This window comes from Podarcis melisellensis (assembly GCF_964234715.1).
Source record: "Podarcis melisellensis genome assembly, chromosome: W".
Classification (NCBI taxonomy): domain Eukaryota; kingdom Metazoa; phylum Chordata; class Lepidosauria; order Squamata; family Lacertidae; genus Podarcis; species Podarcis melisellensis.
This window is the reverse complement of record NC_138535.1, coordinates 26,892,039-26,912,231: the sequence shown is the minus strand read 5'-3', so window position 1 is coordinate 26,912,231 and position 20,193 is coordinate 26,892,039. Positions and strand designations below refer to the sequence as shown.

The 20,193-nt window shown below is 49.4% G+C and overlaps 1 pseudogene across 1 annotated transcript in view; it reads left to right on the top strand.

The window, feature by feature from the left end:
• LOC309361233 (inositol polyphosphate 5-phosphatase OCRL-like) overlaps window positions 1-17,571 on the top strand; it is a 31,778-nt pseudogene extending 14,207 nt beyond the window's left edge. The window contains exons 4-14 of the transcript in view: window positions 4,049-4,231; window positions 4,956-5,055; window positions 5,170-5,420; window positions 8,802-8,855; window positions 10,688-10,791; window positions 12,202-12,336; window positions 12,838-12,948; window positions 13,416-13,581; window positions 14,395-14,603; window positions 14,983-15,006; window positions 17,456-17,571. The product of the transcript in view is annotated as an inositol polyphosphate 5-phosphatase OCRL-like (transcript). The remainder of the gene's footprint in view (window positions 1-4,048; window positions 4,232-4,955; window positions 5,056-5,169; window positions 5,421-8,801; window positions 8,856-10,687; window positions 10,792-12,201; window positions 12,337-12,837; window positions 12,949-13,415; window positions 13,582-14,394; window positions 14,604-14,982; window positions 15,007-17,455) is intronic.
• The last annotated feature ends 2,622 nt before the right edge of the window (window positions 17,572-20,193 follow it).

Sequence of the window (20,193 nt, the reverse complement as noted above, 5' to 3'; positions counted from 1 at the left end):
AGAGCAGCCTCGCACCCAGATTTTTGCCGTAACAGTTGTCCTGGGGGATTTTAACATCCATGCCGACACGATCTTACAAGGGGCTGCTCGGGACTTCGTGGAAAGCATGGCCTCCATGGGGCTGTCCCTGAATAAGTCTGGCCCAACTCATAGCCACGGACATGCCTTAGACTTGGTGTTTACCTCTACGGATGTTGGTGATCTGACATTAACTAAAAGCGAAACAAAAGAAGTGCCATGGTCAGATCACTTCCTGGTGCAACTGGACTTCTCCGCAACCCTTCCCCTACGCAGGGAGGTGGGACCGATTCGGATGGTCCGCCCCCGCCACTTAAGGGATCCAATTGGCTTCCAGAGAGTGGTAGGGGATGCTTTATCCCAAGTTGATGGCCTTTCAGCTGATTCCCTGGTGGCACGCTGGAATGCGGAGTTAACCAGGGCTATTGACTGTCTGGCTCCGAAGCACCCTCTCCGATTGCATGGAGCCCGGACAGCCCCGTGGTTTTCCCCGGAGCTGAGGGTGATGAAACAATCGTTGAGACGGCTAGAGCGCCGGTGGCGGAAAACTCATTCTGAATCAGACCGGACACGGGTTAGAGCTCAACGTCGAGCCTACCAAGTGGCAATGGCGACGGCGAAGAGGGCCTTCTTCGCCGCCTCCATTGCATCTGCAGAAAACAGCAGCAGGAGACTTTTTCAGGTGGTTCGCAATCTATCAGAACCACCTGTACCACCGGGGCCTGGTAGGGACCCCAAGACCTCCTGCAATGCTTTTGCAAAGTTTTTTGCGAATAAAATCGCTCAGATTCAGAAGGAGCTAGACTCCACCGTGGGAGCAGGGCCAGGGCGAGAGAGTGCTAGAGTTCTGTCTGGTCCTGTTACATGGGATCAATTCCAATCTGTTACCTCCGAGGATGTGGACAGGCTGCTTGGACGAGTGAAACCGACCACCTGTCTCCCTGATTCTTGCCCATCCTGGCTGATAAAAGCGAGCCGGGAAGGGCTGGGCGATGGGCTCTGCGGGGTGGTGAATGGCCAACTATCGCCCAGTCTCAAATCTGCCATTCTTGGGCAAGGTGATTGAGCGGGTGGTTGCTGAACAACTCCAAGCACGCCTGGAGGAAACGGACCATTTGGATCCCTTCCAATCGGGATTCAGGCCTCACCATGGGACTGAAACTGCCTTGGTCGCGCTGGTTGATGATCTCCGGCGGGCTAGGGACAAAGGTGAGAGCTGTTTCCTAGTTCTGCTGGATCTCTCAGCGGCCTTTGACACCATCGACCATAACATCCTTCTGGACCGTCTAGAGGGGCTGGGAGCTGGGGGCACTGTCATACAGTGGTTCCGCTCCTTCCTCCTGGGCCGTGTTCAGAAGGTGGTGGTGGGGGGTGAGTGTTCAGACCCCTGGGCTCTCACTTGTGGGGTGCCTCAGGGTTCTGTCCTCTCCCCCATGCTTTTTAATATCTATATGAAGCCGCTGGGAGAGATCATCAGGGGGTTTGGACTGGGTGTTCATCAGTATGCAGATGACACCCAGCTCTACCTCTCCTTTAAATCAGAACCAGTGAAGGCGGTGAAGGTCCTGTGTGAGTGCCTGGAGGCGGTTGGAGGTTGGATGGCGGCTAACAGATTGAGGTTGAATCCTGACAAGACAGAAGTACTGTTTTGGGGGGACAGGAGGCGGGCAGGTGTGGAGGATTCCCTGGTCCTGAATGGGGTAACTGTGCCCCTGAAGGACCAGGTGCGAAGCCTGGGAGTCATTTTGGACTCACAGCTGTCCATGGAGGCGCAGATTAACTCTGTGTCCAGGGCAGCTGTCTACCAGCTCCAACTGGTACGCAGGCTAAGACCCTCCCTGCCCGCGGACTGTCTCATCAGAGTGGTGCATGCTCTAGTTATCTCCCGCTTGGACTACTGCAACGCGCTCTACGTGGGGCTACCTTTGAAGGTGACCCGGAAACTGCAATTAATCCAGAATGCGGCAGCTAGACTGGTGACTGGGAGTGGCCACCGGGACCACATAACACCGGTTCTGAGAGATCTGCATTGGCTCCCAGTACGTTTCCGAGCACGATTCAAAGTGTTGGTGCTGACCTTTAAAGCCCTAAACGGCCTCGGTCCTGTATACCTGAAGGAGCGTCTCCACCCCCATCGTTCAGCCCGGACACTGAGATCCAGCGCCGAGGGCCTTCTGGCGGTTCCCTCATTGCGAGAAGTGAGGCTACAGGGAACCAGAAAGAGGGCCTTCTCGGTAGTGGCGCCCGCCCTGTGGAACGCCCTCCCATCAGATGTCAAAGAGATAAAGAATTACCTGACGTTCAGAAGACATCTTAAGGCAGCCCTGTTCAGGGAAGTTTTTAATATGTAATGCTGTACTGTTTTTAACACTGATTGGGAGCCGCCCAGAGTGGCTGGGGAAACTCAGCCAGATGGGCGGGGTATAAATAATAATTATATTATTATTATTATTATTATTATTATTATTATTATTATTATTATTATAACCTGTATCAGAGTTGGGGCTGGAGAAAGCGACATCTACATGACAGCTTTATTGTTGGGTGCCAGGCAAAGTCTGTCCTGTTCACTCAGGCCACATGGGTGGGTAATTGAAAGTATTAGTTGTGGTGGGCAATTTCCCTTGGTGCCACATACTGAACCGTGGCTTCATATTATGAGCAGGACGGCAGCCTCTCCTCCAGGTTTGCACACCTCTCCCCCACCCCAAGCCTATTGGGAAGCTTCCACTTGGATTTTAAATTAACCACAGTTTGGTGTGTCCAGATCCTAAGGTGGTTCATTTGACCAGCTTTGTAAACCCACGATTGGAAATGGGCTTGTTTCAAGGAGCCATGGTTCAAATGAAGCGGTTTGTGCAGCTTCAGACATTGTGACAAGATGCAGTTAATCCAAAACTGAAGCAAAACCTTTGGAACTCCTCCTAAAAGCTGTGCTGGAGGAAAGGGAGGTGTGACACCCCCCCCCAACACTTGGTGTGGGTCATCCTTATAATGCTAAGCTTACTACTTCAAACAAAGTTTTTGAGTTTTTGCTTTGGTTATTTCCTCGTACTGTTAGTAGTAAGGTAAAGTTAAAGGGACCCCTGACCATTAGGTCCAGTCGTGACCGACTCTGGGGTTGCGGCGCTCATCTCGCTTTACTGGCCGAGGGAGCTGGTGTGCAGCTTCTGGGTCATGTGGCCAGCAGGACTAAGCCGCTTCTGGTGAACCAGAGCAGCACACGGAAATGCCGTTTACCTTCCCGCCGGAGCGGCACCTATTGATCTACTTGCACTTGGACGTGCTTTTGAACTGCTAGGTTGGCAGGAGCAGGGACCGAGCAACGGAAGCTCACCCCGTCACGGAGATTCGAACCGCCGGCCTTCTGATCTGCAAGTGCTAGGCTCTGTGGTTTAACCCACAGCGCCACCCGTGTCCCACTGTTAGTAGTACCCAGTGGCCATTTGTTTTTCATGTCTCCTTTTATGATATGTTTATCAGTATGTGCTTAGCAGCTTCAGATGCTACTGTTTTACAGAGGCTGTTTAGCTTGCTCTTTTTACCCCTTTACTAGACAGGCTGTATTTCTGTGCTGTTTTCAGAGTCGGGAATGCCCATTCCTTCATGGCCAGCATGGAAACACAGAAGGCTAGCCTTTTAGGAGGTTTGCAAAGAGGACAAGGGTGTTACGGGGTAATCTTCTAGCAAACAAGCTTGGCACAACAGATCTGAGAGGTGGTTTTCTGCTCCCAGAAAGCCATCCTGGAAACCAGGTTGCCAGGTGAAGGAAGAATGGAGAGATCAACCAACTCACTTGCCTTCAAAGAATTTCTGGTTGCCTGTGGCTACTGGGATAGTGCTTAGATATCAGGCTGGCTGACACATCTTAAAAAATACAAGGGAAAAGCTTTTTTTCTTTCATTAGCAAAGCTCCTTTGGGGCCCCGAATAGCTAAGCTGAGGAAGAAGTGGCTGGCATTACTTGTTTGTTCTTGGTCCTGATCTTGCCTGCCCTTGCACACTCCTGTTGTCTTTGCATATTTGACCAGCACGTCTGTTCCGATTGGAGTCCTATTCCTGCACTTCCACATCCTTCTCTTTGGCACTTGGGCATTCGGTTCCAGGAGCTGGACCTGAGCACAGAGGCTTTCTTCTACTTGGACTCGACAAAGGAGCAAGAGTGGCTGACAGCTGTGGAAAAGGCTTTGCGTTCCAAATCCAAGTACAAGAAAGTAAGTCCAACCCCACCCATTTCTTCAGCAGCCAGACAGCTGTCAGGAGCTGGAGTGAGGAGGAGGAGGAGGAGGAGGAGGAGGAGGTCAGCAAGAAAAAACACCTGGTGTCAGTGGTGTTTTATTCAAAAGAAGCCCACATTCTTTATTCAAAGAAACCCAAACCGTGCAGGCCTCGTGATCACAGAAACCTTTCCCAACAGGTCTTGCCCCAGTGAGGTAGTTGTGAAGGCTGAAGGTTGCTACCCACCCACCACTCTCTGAAGTCTCCTCCTCCCCCTGGTCCTTCCCAAGCATCCTGAGACTCTGACACCTTGCCTGTCTTTGCTCCCTCCTCTTAATTTCTCTGTGTTCTGGGAGACCAGCAGGGAGGGGAGCTGATCGCAGCAGGATGGGGAGACCCCCTGGCTTCTTCAGCAGCCTGCCTGATCTCTGCCTCTTGACCCCCGCCTCCAGCCTCCACTTCTGCCTCGGATTCTGGGCTGCTGTTTGCCACAGAATCTTCCTGCCCTCCTGCCTCTTCAGTTTCCAACACCTCCTCTTGCTCACAGTCTGCTCCCTCTTCTCCCTCGGACGACCCCCCACCAGTTCCCTGGCTCTGAGCCTTCTTCCCTTGGGGGATCCCCAGTTGGTGCCACCTGCCACTCCTATCTGCATCCAGCCGGCCCAGGACAGCAAGCAATGAACAGAGCTGGTAGACATCCCAGTACCTTGCATCTTCTAGGTGCAGCTGGTGCTCATCTTTGTCAGGAAGGACCAGCTCAGCCGCATCAAGGAAGTGATGAGGGAGACAGTGGCCACAGGCATCATGGGGAAGATGGGGAGTAGACCCTGACAGCGGAATTCCCTACGTCGATCTTTCTGTCTGTCTGTCTGTCTGTCTGTTTTTCTAATCTCTGCCAACCAGTTCCCCCTCTTTCCTGCTTGCTCACTAACAGCCATCTTTGCTCCGCCCCTGCAGGGTAACAAGGGGTGTGTGGCCGTGAGGCTTGTCTGCAACAATACCAGCTTCTGCATGGTCAATTCCCACCTTGCTGCCCACGTGGAAGACTTCGGGCGCCGAAACCAGGATTACAAGGATATCGGTGCCCAGATGAGCTTCCTGCCCCCTGACCAGGGTCTGCCGCAGCTGACAATCATGAAACACGAGTGCGTTTCGAGGGCTTGGAGGGAGAGAGCCTTGGCTGATGTAACTTGCTGGTCTCCGCTATCTGGAGAAGCAAATTGAGTCACGTTTCTGTAACTTTCCTGCCTGTGTGTAGCTCAGGGTAGGCAGCATTTGTTGTTGTTTAGTCGTTTAGTCGTGTCCGCCTCTTCGTGACCCCCTGGACCAGAGCACGCCAGGCCCTCCTGTCTTCCACTGCCTCCCGCAGTTTGGTCAAACTCATGCTGGTAGCTTCGAGAACACTGTCCCACCATCTCGTCCTCTGTCGTCCCCTTCTCCTTGTGCCCTCCATCTTTCCCAACATCAGAGTCTTTTCTCTTTTTTAAAGAAATATTTATTAAAGTTTTACAAAAACATAAGTACAAAAATACATGAAAAAATAAAAATAAAAATACAACATACAAAAGACAAAAGACAAAAAGAAAATAAGAAAAAATAAAAACAAATCTGTTTTTTTATAACTTTAAACTCATTTGCTTGTTTCCTTGACCTCCTCTCACCTCCCCTTTTTGTATCCCCTTTACATAATCAAATCAGCAAATCCTTACCCTCATTCATTGTCTTATCTCTATATCTTAACATATTATAACTCTTTATTTCCAACCATTATCAATTCATTTTTGCATATTCTTAATAACTTTGTTGCTAATGCCACTTATTTTCAATCCAACATCATTTTAACATTCGTTAATTTTACAGTGTTTCTGCAAATAGTCTTTAAATTTCTTCCAGTCTTCTTCCACCAACTCTTCTCCCAGGTCTCGGATTCTGCCAGTCATTTCCGCCAATTCCATATAGTCCATCACCTTCATCTGCCACTCTTCCAGGGTGGGTAAATCTTGTGTCTTCCAATACTTTGCAATAAGTATTCTTGCTGCTGTTGTTGCATACATGAAAAAAGCTCTATCCTTCTTTGGCACCAATTGGCCGACTATGCCCAGGAGGAAGGCCTCTGGTTTCTTCAGGAAGGTATATTTAAATACCTTTTTCATTTCATTATAGATCATCTCCCAGAAGGCCTTAATCTTTGGGCACGTCCACCAAAGGTGAAAGAATGTACCTTCATTTTCTTTACATTTCCAACATTTATTGTTGGGCAAATGATATATTTTTGCAAGCTTGACTGGTGTCATGTACCACCTGTATATCATTTTCATAATATTCTCTCTCAATGCATTACATGCCATGCCATAAATTTCATACCGGTGGTCCACAATTGTTCCCAGTCAGCAAACATAATGTTATGACCAATGTCTTGTGCCCATTTAATCATAGCAGATTTAACCATTTCATCCTGCGTATTCCATTTTAACAGCAAGTTATACATTCTTGAAAGTATCTTAGTTTTGGGATCTAACAGTTCTGTTTCCAATTTTGATTTTTCCACCTGGAAGCCATTTTTTTTGTCCAAATTATAGGCCTCTCTTATTTGGTAATAATGAAGCCAGTCTTGCACTTTATCTTTTAATTTCTCAAAACTCTGCAATTTCAATTTGTCTCCTTCTTGTTCCAATATTTCCCAATATTGCGGCCATTTGGCCTCCATATTGAGTTTTTTCTGAGCCTTTGCTTCCATTGGTGACAACCACCTTGGGGTTTTATTTTCCAGTAAGTCTTTGTATCTTATCCAGACATTAAACAATGCTTTCCTGACAATATGGTTTTTAAATGCTTTATGTGCTTTAACCTTGTCGTACCACAAATATGCATGCCACCCAAAAACATTGTTGAAACCTTCTAAGTCCAAAATGTCTGTGTTCTCAAGAAGCAGCCAATCTCTCAACCAGCAGAATGCTGCTGATTCATAGTAAAGTTTAAGGTCTGGCAGGGCAAATCCACCTCTTTCCTTTGCGTTAGTTAGTATTTTAAATTTTATTCTGGGCTTCTTGCCCTGCCAGACAAATCTAGAAATGTCTTTCTGCCACTTCTTGAAACAGTCCATCTTGTCCAGAATTTGCAATGACTGAAACAAAAATAACATTTTTGGCAATACATTCATCCATCAGAGTCTTTTCCAGGGAGTCTTCTCTTCTCATAGAATCATAGAGTTGGAAGAGACCACAAGGGCCATCGAGTCCAACCCCCTGCCAAGCAGGAAAGACCATCAGAGCACTCCTGACATATGGTTGTCAAGCCTCTGCTTAAAGACCTCCAAAGAAGGAGACTCCACCACACTCCTTGGCAGCAAATTCCACTGTCGAACAGCTCTTACTGTCAGGAAGTTCTTCCTAATGTTTAGGTGGAATCTTCTTTCTTGTAGTTTGGATCCATTGGCCACTCATGAGGTGGCCAAAGTCTTGGAGCCTCAGCTTCAGGATCTGTCCTTCCAGTGAGCACTCAGGGCTGATTTCCTTCAGAATGGAGAGGTTTGATCTTCTTGCAGTCCTTGGGACTCTCAAGAGTCTCCTCCGGCACCAGAATTCAAAAGCATCAATTCTTCGGTGATCAGCCTTCTTTATGGCAGGCAGCATTGTGCTCTCCAAATGTTGATTGACCAAAATTCCCATAATTGCTAAGAATTGGCCTTGCTGACGGGCTCATGAGAGTTCCACTTCAGCAACACCAGGAGGGTGCAGTGTCGGCGATCCCTGCTGCTGCAGCTGCACCACTAAGGTTTCTACTAGAGCAGCCAGGAGAGAGCAACATAAACCGAGTGGCAGAGATGTATTAGATGAGATTATAGCAAATGTGGGCAACTTCTCCAGTGATCGGGGTGGGAGTTGCAGTTTGTTAAGGGCAGTAACGCGAAAGCAGAGCGGCCATTTTGCATGGAGAAGGTTCCCGGCTCAGTCACCAGTGTGTGCAGCTAGGGCTGGGCATGATCTCTGCCTGAAAGCTGCTGCCAGTCCATGTAGTCCGTCCTGAGCTTGATGGGTCAATGGTCTGCCTCAATATAAGGTCGCTTCCCATGTTCCTGTGTACTACAGCAGGGTTTGGAGGGCCACAAGCGCCCTGCCCATGAATTCAAGAACCAGGGGAAATTCTAAAAGTCTTTGCTGAAAGGACATCAAAGCAGGGGCCAGGTGAACCTCTTTGGGAGATTATTCTGAAAGGTCGGGTGCCATGACTGAAAAGGCCCTGCCATGCTTGAAAGAGCAGGAGTTCCCTGGGAAAGGGATTCTAGTCAGTGGAGAGGCAGTGCAAACATAAGTGGGCCTTCTTCTGGTACCCTTTCCCCAAACCTTGAAACACTTGAAAGGCCAAATGGGATGCTCTGAATTGGGCCTGGAAGCAGTTCAAGAGCCAGTCTAGTTCACAGAGCACTAGCCTAATATGATCATACTGCCCAATCCTAGTTATCAGTCTTACTACATATTGCAGGAAGTGGCAGCAGGCTGCCTCCCGACCCCCGACCCCCGACCCCGTGAGCTAGCCTGTAGCTGTGGTTGCTTTGCTTTTTTCCAGCATTGTCATCTGATCACTAAAAATGAGCTTCAGAGACTTCTGACCTACGACCAGGTGAGAGACATCTTTGTGTTATATGTGGTGGTTTAGGATATTGCCCTGTTTATTTCCTTTGTCTGGGATACCCCAGCCTAGGCTAGAGAAACCACTTTCAGGCAGTTAGGAGCAAAGTGTAGCTATAACATAGGATGACTGCGACTTCTACAAATGCTTTTTAAGGTTGCCGGTTTGTGCAACCTGAATTAGAAGCAAGTCCCAATTAAGTTGGAGGGTTGCCTTGGAATAAGTAGGACTGCTCTGCCGTTTCCCAGTTAGAGGGCTTTCCTAGCTCAGCACACGCTCCAGATGTTGTTGGACTCCCATCAGCCCCAGCATAGCTGCTGTCCAGCAATATCGAAAGGTCTAAGGTTTCCTGCTCTAGGTTTTGCATCTGTCTGGAAAATCTGTGTTGCTCACATGTTCTTATCAGCAGAGACTTCCATTAAGTCCAATTAAATTGCTGGTGCTTTTTGTTTTACATTTTTCTCTCCAAGGTTTGTGTGTTCATCATGTTGACGACCTTTCTCCCACTTGGCATAAGGAGCATTGGTATTTTGTGTTGAAACAGGCCTGATTGCTGCACCTTACGGTGGATTTAAACTCTGTGAGCGTAGTCGTGCCTTAGCCCTTTGAGAAGGATGCTGCAAGGAAGGCAAGGGGGGGACTTCCAACATATGCAAAACCATCATAAAACATTAAAAACTTCCCTAAAGGCTGTATAGTTACTTATCTCCTTGACATCTGACGGGAGGGTGTCCCACAGGGCAGGTGCCACTACTCAGAAGGCCCTCTGCCTGGTTCCCTGTAACTTCGCTTCTCACAGTGAGGAAAAGGCCAGAAGGCCCTCGGTGCTGGACCCTGATGCCTGGGCTGAACAATGGGGATGGAGACACTCTTTCAGGGCTGAGGCCATTTAGGGCTTTAAAGGTTGGCGCCAACACTGAGAATTGTGCTCAGAAACGTCCTGGGAGCCAACGTAGGATGCAAAAGGGTGGTTTTGCAGTTGCTCATAGTGTCGGGGGTGTATTCTGGTGGTTGTTAACAGTTTGTATGGATTATTGGTACATATAAGATTGTCTATTGGAGGTATAGCTAACCTGTGGTCTGCCGGATGTTACTGAGCTGCAGTTCCTGTTGGCTCCAGCCATCATGGCCAGTAATCAGGGATGATGGGAATTGTAGTTCTGCAGCATTGTGAGGGCCACGTGTCTGCTACTCCTGAGTTAGAGGATTTTCCTGTCGTGTGATGCAGCAAAGTAATTTAAGATGACATGGGGCAAAAATGCACAAGCATCCTGTACCTTTAAGAATTGGGTATAAGATAGGATCTCAGCAGGTATACCCCTTTTTTGCACTTGGCTAACCTACTAGTAGGGACACGGGTGGCGCTGTGGGTTAAACCACAGAGCCTAGGGCTTGCCGATCAGAAGGTCAGCGGTTCGAATCCCCGCGACGGGGTGAGCTCCCCTTGCTCTGTCCCTGCTCCTGCCAACCTAGCAGTTTGAAAGTACGTCCAAGTGCAAGTAGATCAATAGGTACCGCTCTGGCGGGAAGGTAAACGCTGTTTCTGTGTGCTGTTCTGGTTCACCAGAAGCGGCTTAGTCCTGCTGGCCACATGACCCGGAAGCTGTACGCCGGCTCCCTCGGCCAATAACGCGAGATGAGCGCCGCAACCCCAGTCGGTCACGACTGGACCTAATGGTCAGGGGTCCCTTTACCTTTACCTTTAACCTACTAGTACTTCACCTTGGTCTTCCAGCACAACAGTGGCTGTTAATAGACTCCATTGTCAGGCAACAGGGGGTCTTCTGCTTCTCTGCTGATAAGCGATTTCTTTTTGGCTTTAGCTAAACATTCAGCGTACCCAAAAGACAGCTTTTGCTGATTTCACAGAGGGAGAGATCAAGTTCATCCCGACGTACAAATTCGACTCTAAAACAGATCCTGCTTGATAGTTGAGCCTTTGTAAGTAAGTCCTCTCAATCATTCTTCTGCAAGGCTTGTTTGTTTTTCCTAGTCTGCTGAGATGCTAGTAGTGTCCTGCCTTTCCATCCTCCTGAGCAGGCTAGTAAAACATATATTTTAAACATGGCTTTCTGCTAAGCAAGCTGTTGGAGGAGGGCTAGAGTTGAGGGCTGGACGGACTTCCTTTCCTCTGCAGCCAGAATGGACACCAAGCCACGGAGGAAGAGAGAGATCCAGCTCTCCTTCACCTGCTCACTTTGCTTGCATGGAATTCCCGGTTGCCAAAGGCTGCTAGGCGAGTTGTGAAATGCAAGGCTGTGATATGTTGTCTTCCTCAAGCCATCCCTGCTCAAAGTCTCTGGAAATGCTTTGGCTCCTTTTCCACAAGCAGCCTTTCCCCCACATTTGTCCTGATAATCAGCATCCTGTTTCATGGCGTGTTTAAGCAGAGAATCCTGTTTGTGTCAAGGAAGTCTGGGAATGAGACTTGGTGCTCTCTCAAGATGAGTCTGCCAGGGCATAAGAGCATGAGAGCAGCCCTGCTGGATCAGGCCATTGGTCCATCTGGCCCAGCATCCTGTTCTCACATTGGCCAATGAGATGCCTCTCGGGGAGCCCACAAACAGGACCTGGGTGCAACAGCACGCTCCCCTCCTCCAAGCCATACTGCTTCTCTTGGTGGAGTATGTTCTCTGGCCATTATGGCTAGTAGCCATTGAGCCTCACCATCCAGGATGTGGCATATTCTTGTGGTTCTTGACAACTGTCAGAAGCCACCTAGGCCTGCTAGTTTCATTGCTCTTGCTGTGGTAATGGGGAAATCAAAAGGACAGGCGGAACATGTAGTGACGAAGCCGGAAAACGGCAGGCTCCTTTGGGCAGCATTTCAGGTGCCAGAAAGGGTCTTTTGGATCACTGAAAAAATAGTGTCTGAACAAGAATAACGGGGCCCCTTGCTTTGGGGAAGGATCATCATTTGGTGGTGTGCCATATGCTTTGTATGCAGAGTCTCAAGTTGAAAGGCACCTCCACCTGAAAAAGGATTGGGCCACAGAGAGCTGCTGCCAGCCAGAGGAGACTTAATTAATGAATTGTGGGGTTGGAAGGGATCACGAGGGTCATCTCGTCCAATCCCTTGCAATGTAGGAATCCAAACTGGGGGAGGTCAGAAAATCATTCTGACCTGGTAGAAGGCAGCTTTTGATTTCCTGACAACTCTCTCCATGAGGCAAAATGCCTGCACACCTGCAAGGTCTGCCCCTTCAGAAGTTGGACTCCCAAGCCCCATCATCTCCAGCTCTTGACCGTGGTCAAGATCACAGGCCGTGTGTGGAGCCAAAGTTTGACTGTGTGAGCCTTGTGTGTTGCCTCAGCCAGTCCAACTGTCTCCTTGCAGTGGGAAGTGCCGTGTGCCAGCATGGTGTGAGCCAATCCTCTGGCGAGGAGGCAGCGTGAATCAGCTCAGCTACCGAAGCCACATGGAATTGAAAAGGAGCGACCACAAGCCCGCCAGCTCCCTCTTCCTCACAGGGTAACACCTGCCCTGGCCAGGGCTATCATCTATTCAGGCTTTTTAGTTGCCTGCTATGTGGCACCTCCTTGAATCTGGGCAGGCCCTGACCAACAACCAGGCCCCTTTCCACAGAGCTCCTCCTTGGCCAATGACTTCCGGTGCAAGGAGTGGGCAGGTTTTGGCTCTGTTAAATCCCTAGGCTTCCATTCTCCACTGTTCTGAGTACACGCTGCTCCTGCAGGCATGGCAGACCACATGGGCTGAACTGTATACCTTAACCGTTGGCTCCATTCATGCAATGGAGCTTCTGTGGTACTTGGCTTGGAGCATTGGGCTTCAGCCCATTGGCTCTGGAAGTCACAGCCGCTGCCATCCTGGGGAAGCTCTCAGAGTTACAGTACTTGCCTCTTTCAGGGCTGGGAACAGGGGGTGCATCAGGCCTTTCTGCTCTTAACTCATGCCCCCCCTTTTTAGTCCATAGCCCCAACAAATGTGCTCTGCCCCCCCCCCCCCCGATAGGTGAAGGTTGTGGATGACCGACGGTACCGGAAAGTGATTGAGGATATTGTTCAGTTGATGGACAGGATGGAGAACGAATTCCTTCCCTCCCTGGAGGGAGGTAAGGACGAATAGGATCCTCTCCAACCCCTTAAAGAGGGTTTGCTGCAAAAAGACCAGGGGGGAAAGAAGGCCTTGGCCCATCTAGCTCAGTCTTGAGCGGTTCCCCAGGATTTCCGGGGGATCTCTCCCAGCCCTACCTGAAGATGCTGGGGATAGAACCTGGGACCTTTGCATGCAAGGCAGATGCCCTTCCACTGAGTGGCAGCCTCTTCCTCTTCCTTGCAGGCAAAGACTCCAGGGGTCGCCAGCGTGGTGCCCTCCAGATGCTGGACTACAACTCCCATCATCCCCAGCCAACATGGCCAGTGGCAAGTGCAGCAATATCTGGAGAGCCCCACGTGGACCTGTTGCATGTGCAGTCCCCTAAATGAGAGGCCGGGGCCAAGGACAAACTTCCCCCTGGAGCATGTTTCCTTGCCTCTGCTGAAGGCAAACACTCTCTTTCCTCCCCCCCCCCCCCCCGTTTTGCTCTGCAGTTTCCGTTTGAGAATGTGAAGTTCCGGCAGCTGCAGAAGGAGAGGTTCCAGATCACAAACAACGGGCAGGTCACCCTCCACTTCTCCTTTATCCCCAAGCTCAGTGACAGCCAGTATTGGAAGCCATGGCTTCGCGCTGAGCCCTGCGAGGGATACTTGGAGCCCTGCGCGTCTCTCTCTGGAATCAGAGAACTGTAGAGTTGGAAAGGGACCCCAAGGCTCATCTAGGGAAGGCCTTCCTTTTCCCCTCCTCTTCCCAACCCTCCTCCCTCAAACCTTGGGAGTTTGGTAGAGCAGGGGAGGCTTAACATTTGTGGGCTGCATTGCCCCATGCTCAAGCCTCCAAGGGCCACACGTCAAAGCAGCTGAGCCCAAAGTGTAAAAGTGTGTGTGACCAGCTTTAAACAAAGACACACAGACAAATGAATTGAAGCCAAGCAATGCTGGAGGGTCCCCAAACACCTTTTGGCATCGCAGGGAACCAGTGAGAGCAGTCCGTCCAAAAATTACTTTTTTAAAAAAATAATCGTATTTTTATGTTGTGGAGGCACAAAAATATCTTGGGGAACATATAGAACTAGCCAAACCTTTAAAAATTCGATGAAATGTAAACTAAAAAAGAAAGTTACATTGGGGGCGCAAAAATCCTTTCCCTTTTGATATTCTTTTGTTAGGATCACTTTCTCTCACCCCCCAGTATCCTGTCACCATCTTCTGTGCAGCTGCTGCTTTGGAGGACTAGAGAGGAAAGTGGGGTGGGGGTGGGAACTGAGTCGCTTCTTCTCCTAATTCTTGAAGTTAAGGTTTGCCCCATACACCTGTGAGAACAGGATGCTGTACTAGATGGGCCGTTGGCCTGATCCAGCAGCCTCCTATTGTGTCCTTCTGTTCAATTCTTCACCGTCTTCACTTTTAATTTACAGACAAGCCAACTTGGCTGTGCCCAAGAGTGTATCTACCTGACCTCCTCCCGTTTTAGGTGAGACGGTGGACATTTCCCTGGATGTGTACGTCAGCAAGGAAGAGAAGATTGAGGCTATCTTTGTCCTTCACCTTGACCCTGGCAAGGACTATTTCCTCACCATCGGTGGGAGCTACCTACCAAGCTGCTTCGGGACCTCCTTGGAAGCCTTGTGCTGGATGAGGCAGCCGCTTGGCGGAGTTCCCGTCACCAGACTTATTGACCTGGTAGGGAAAGGGGTTGATTTACCTGGCAGGTTCATGTGCTGGATGTCTACCCTTCCCACTCTGCTTGCCTGCTTGGAAAACAGCTGCTCTTCCACTCAGCAATGTGGGGGCTGGGGGTCCTCCGCTGCATTCAGCTTCAGCTTCTGTAGCTGTGCATCCGCTTCCTGTGTGCTGTTCATGCCCTTTGTTTGCCTTGACTGAGTCATCCCAGGTTCTGGTCCTCCCACCTGCCCTTTCGCAGGGCCACTGAACCGTGTGCATTTCCCTGCCATCTGCCCAGATTCTGTTCAGCCAATGGGCTGTTTCTTTCTCTTCTCAGGGCCTGTGCCATTAACACCCTTGGTTGTCTGTTGCTCTTGCCTTCCTCCTCTGATCTCAGGGAGAAGACGGCTTCCTAGAAAAGGTAACAGTTGGTTTGCTATCCTCTAGATGTTCTTGTAGCGGGCTCAAAGCAGGTTTACACGGGGGTTGCGTTCCGAGGTGCCGTGCATTTAAATGAAATTGCGTATATTGGGGGCAGCATTGGAAAAGCCTGCAAACACCCTCTAAACTCCCGGAAGCCCTTTTGAAAGGCCTTTTGAAAACCAGCAGCCTCCCTGCAAAACTCCTTGCTCCAACTCTCCACAGGTCTGAAAGGTCGGTGCCAAAGCTCCTGGGAGGGAGTCGAGATGCTGTTTCCATGCCACTTTGCCGCTTTTGTGCTCTTGGGGGGGGGGACATTTTTGCCCCCTCCAGTGCCCCTTCCAGCTCTGCGGCAGTGTGCATGTGCCTCGAAGGCACGTAAATGGAGTTGCCCTTGTCAACGATCAGCAGCTGCTCCATGCAGTGGCAGCTGGTCCCTTAGGGCAAACCAGGCACTACCCCACCAACCGGACTTTCCTCTCAGGTACCCGCACCTGCCTGCCTTCTGACTCAAATCCAGTCCAGGTGGTGGCTCTAGCTCTCTGCTTTGGTCTCTCCCCTAGTCTCAACGTGGCCCTTGTAGAACTCGGCAGAGGAGAACGGAGACGAAACCAGAATTTGCCATCGCTGCTTGACTCTGGGTCCGCTTGCGATTGGCAGCACGGGAGGCAGAAAGCCCAGTCTCATGATGCAGGCGCCAGCCCCCTCTGGCCCCAAGAGCCAGTTTTCTCCTTGTCTCTGTGCTCAGCAACTGCTGCACAGGCTGTGCCACTCTGGCTTACTCTCACCACCTGAGCACTGGCATTTGGGAAGCGGTAGTGGCTGCTTTGGGGTGGCTCAGGGAAATGTCACTCCTCTCGAAATCAGATCAACTTGGGTGTATTATCCTAGCCACAAGGAGACCGTGGTGACTGTCAATTTGGACAGCTGTAGACATTTAGAATCATGGAGGATATGTTGATCAGTGGCTCCGGTCAGGGCTATTTCTTGCCACTATTATCACAAACCACATGCTTTTGATTACCAGTTTCTGGGGAACATGATGGACAGAGTGCTCTTGTCCCCGTGTCCCTATGGACTCCCAAGGGCATGTGGTTGGCCATTGTGGGAACAGAATGCTGATCTAACCCAGCAAGGCTCCTGTGTTCTTTAGCATGCACCAGCTACTCTTGCACTAAGACTCTGATACAGCATGTGTCATTCCCCACACCAATACTCTCTCTCTCTCTCTCTCTCTCTCTCTCTCTCTCTCTCTCTCTCTCTCTCAAGACAGGGGCGGGGAGTATTGGCGGGGGGGGGGGGAGGGGGGATGAACTGGGTCCTAATCAACAGCTGCCCTGGGGATGAGGGGATCAAATTCTCCATCCTTGCCAACTCCTTTCAGTGATGGGCTGCTTGCCACTGCTGTGCTCCTAAAGCTCTCTTGCTCCCCCCTCCTCTCTTTCTCTTTCTCTTGAATGTGGTAGCTTGAGATAGAAATAACCACCCTGAACATTCCTGGAGAGGAAGATGGGAAGGAGGCCGGAGGCATTGTTCACCAGCTGCTGTGTGCTGCATTGCCCAGACAAAGTCGTGGGCTGGGGCTCCAGCTGTTGCTCAGTTTCTACCCCTGCCTCTGCAACGTGCTCTAGACAAGGGGTGGTGAACATGTGACCCCCTCATCTCATCATGCTGGCTGGGGCTGCAGCCCATCAACCTATGAAGGCCCATCCATGTTCTGTTGCTGTTTTTGTTACTTATTTCCTGCCCTTCACCCTAAGGTCCCAGGGCAGGTTCCAACAATTTAAATAAAATGTTAGCCAAACCTCATGTCCACAGCTGCATATTCAGTAAGCTTTTGGGTGAACTGCACATCCGGAGTGGGAGGATTACTAGCTGCATATTAATAGGGGGAGGGGGAGCTTGGATTTGGGGTGCGAGCAATTAGTTTTTTGTTTCCCCACTTGAGATGCTTGCTGTGGCTAGGGCCGGGCGATATATTTTCAAATCAGCTTGAAGTCTAGATAGTGAGACTGGTTTCATAATTTCTGACCTGGCAATATATTGCGAATCATGATGTGTGTGTGTGTACTATGCAAAAAACACCATGTGGGGGGAAACTGTGAAGCCAGACAATGCTTCTTTAGATTCCTGCAGCCCCTGTGGACTCTGCCGGTTCAGCTTTCCCCTGCCCTCCTGCAGGGGGCAGCCGAAATCACAATGCGGGGGAAACCGTGAAGCCAGCCAATGCCTCTACATAGCTCCATCTTATTTCAGACATCGTGATATATTGGTGTATTGCAATGTTTAGCTAGTGATATATCACCGTGTTGAAAGCCAGCTATCGCCCAGCCCTAGTTGTGGCCTCAGAGGGCAAGAGTTGTCCACCCAGCTGGAGCAAGGAAAGAATGCATACTGGCACACATTCTGTCAGGCTCTCATGCCAGTCCCCCTTGTCATTGGACCTCCAGGAGAAGCAGTTTCTGGATATCGTACCCCAGGATGGTGATGACTCCACTGAGCGGCCAAGGAGATCTGGCTTTTGGTGGACCACCTCTTCAAGAATGCCTGCCACCAGGTGAGCTGAGGGGGAGGGTACCATTGAAAGGATGGGTGTGGGCTGGAATCCAGTACCAGTTTTGGGGTGTGCAGGTTCCAAACGTCCCAATTGATTTATATCTTAGCTACCGACTCGCTCTTACGAGCTCCTGCTGTGAGTATAGTGGCACCTTGGTGGAGCGCAGCGGGTGGGACATCCAGCATACGGTCTTCCTTAGAGCGGCTCAGAAGAACCCAAGTGTTCCCAACCATTGTCTGTCTATCCCTAGCAAAGCGGCTCTCTGAGACTCGCCACTAGAAGACGCGGGGAATGATTTGACTCTCCCATTGCCCCAAATCAGGAGAAGGGTAGTAGGAATGCTACTGTGGAAAGCAGGCGGGATACAATTCTCAGCCCTTGTGCCAGCTCTCTTGGTGAGGGGCTTCTCTCCATTGTGGCATTCCTCGACCTCACGTTATGCACCCCAGGGCTGGATTGTTCTTCATGCTATCCAGGATGTACCTCATCCCATTTGGAATGGCCCTTGAGAAAGGATGGTCTGCCTATAGTCAGCAGCTTACCATCTTGTTGTTTGTTAAACACTTGAATAAAAAGCATGCTTAAAATAAAACAGGAAAGATGAAATTTTGCTGGCTTCTTGAGAAAAGAATAATGCCTCATTATTTGTATCTGCTTTTAAATGTTGTTTCTCTTCTCTTTGTAATGAGTTTTACTGGGTCTGGGGTCATTTTAAGTTGCTTACCTTCACTAAAATATATAAATCTACTCGACTGGAAACTTTTATTATCCAAATTCAAACCCACTTTTCTTTCTTGGAATGTCCTCCATGGAAATGAGATGAGCAACTGGATAGCAAAATTCCTGGAGTGGGGAGGAGGGTTCAGTGTTCTAATAGATTAGATATGGACAGTCCTTCAGTACAGCAAAACTTGACACTTTGAAACCTTTGAGTCCTTTCCAAAAGGACTTCACCCACTATTTAGGGGGGAAGTATGTCAGAACTGACCTTCTGCAGTACTGATTCCACATTCTTGGACTCCTAATCTTACACGTAAATTAGAGCTGGAACCATCTCAGGCCCTATGGCTCTTGAAATGACCATGACCTATTGAGCAAAACCACAGACTCCACCTCTTTGGTGACTAAACCCCACTTGCTTTTACAAAATAAATTAACAAGAGAGGAAAATCATGGAAGAAATAAAATGGCTTTTGAAATTAACAAAGGCGATTCCTTTTATCCACATGTATTACGGGACATGTTCAAAGCGCCCCTCAGGAGAAATTCTGTAAGCAAAGGTAGCAGGCTTTGAAAAGCTTGTGCAGATACACAAGGGCACATTGCTAAAAGAAACAAAGGGATTTGGAGGGACCATGAGTGAACAGGTAGTACCAGAATGTACAGAATTGTACCTAGAAAAGGGTTACAACTGGACTACCTTTTTGTAAACAAAAACAACAACAACCCCCAAAATAAAACTCGGAAGCAGCAGGACTCCTTAGCAACTCTTCAAAAAACAAAACACAAAACTGCATATCCCTACCTAGTCACCAAATGTGAGGGGAAACGTAAACCAGCGTCTTACACTGCTTTAAATGATAGCCAGATTCTGCCATTTTTTACCACACCAGAAGTAAAAGCACGGGGCATTAATAAGTTTTTGAAAAATCATGCACTTCATTTGTAGGCAAGGGGAAGCTTTCTGAAATGTACACACAATCTGTTGAAATGACCAAGCAGCGGACGAGATTCGGGGACTGTGGTGTGCCGCCTGGGGAAATGTTCCTTTCCATTCACCTTAAGCAAAGATGTGGTGACCTTGTGCATCCATAAATAACTTTCAGAAATGTATTTCATTACTTCCCAAAGCTTCTCACTGGGCCACCAAATGGCATTTCTTTCTATTTTGGATGAAACTGGGGAAGCAGCTTGAGAAGAAGGGGTTGCTGACATTCACTGGCCTGGAGAACACCTGATGCCAATATGATGGCAAATTGTGGGTGGTGCATTGATGGAGAAACTAAGGCAACAAATGGGGACATGACGCCACCGGTGTTCTAAAGATACATTTCATGTAAAGATTATGATGGGCTTCTTCAAATGCCCATAGCCTCTTACAAGCAGAGGGTTTAGATCAATTTTCTGTAAACCTCTGTCATAAATAGTTGTCACTGGAAATACGACCCAACAATGCAATGCTGGACTCATCCCTCCCGTCAGCGTGCCTGGAAAGCACGGGTCCCAGTAGGTTCCGCCTTACTCTGCTCCTTTCTCTGTGAAAGCCTGCTCTTTCGCTTTCACATGGGAGCAAACCTCAACCCACCCCCTCCCAAAGAAACCTTTTTTATGAGCTCCCCTACTCTGCGTGTGCTTTCTTTGGCTCCTGTCTCAATGAGCAGAAATTGAGCACATGAATTTTCCAGCATCAGGAGTTTCCCCCAAGACAGTGTCGAGATCAGGCGTGTTTGTGTGGCTCCACGCTTGCAATTCTTGGGGCTTTGGCTAAGAGGAGTGCATGCTAGCTAGACAGTTTACCTCCCTTTGCTACAGTTTAAATTTCTGCATGCCATCTGCTGTTGTGGAACAAGTCATCCCCATGATCCCTCTAGCCCAGTGGTCTCTAGGGCGGCCCACAGAAGCTCTCAAGGG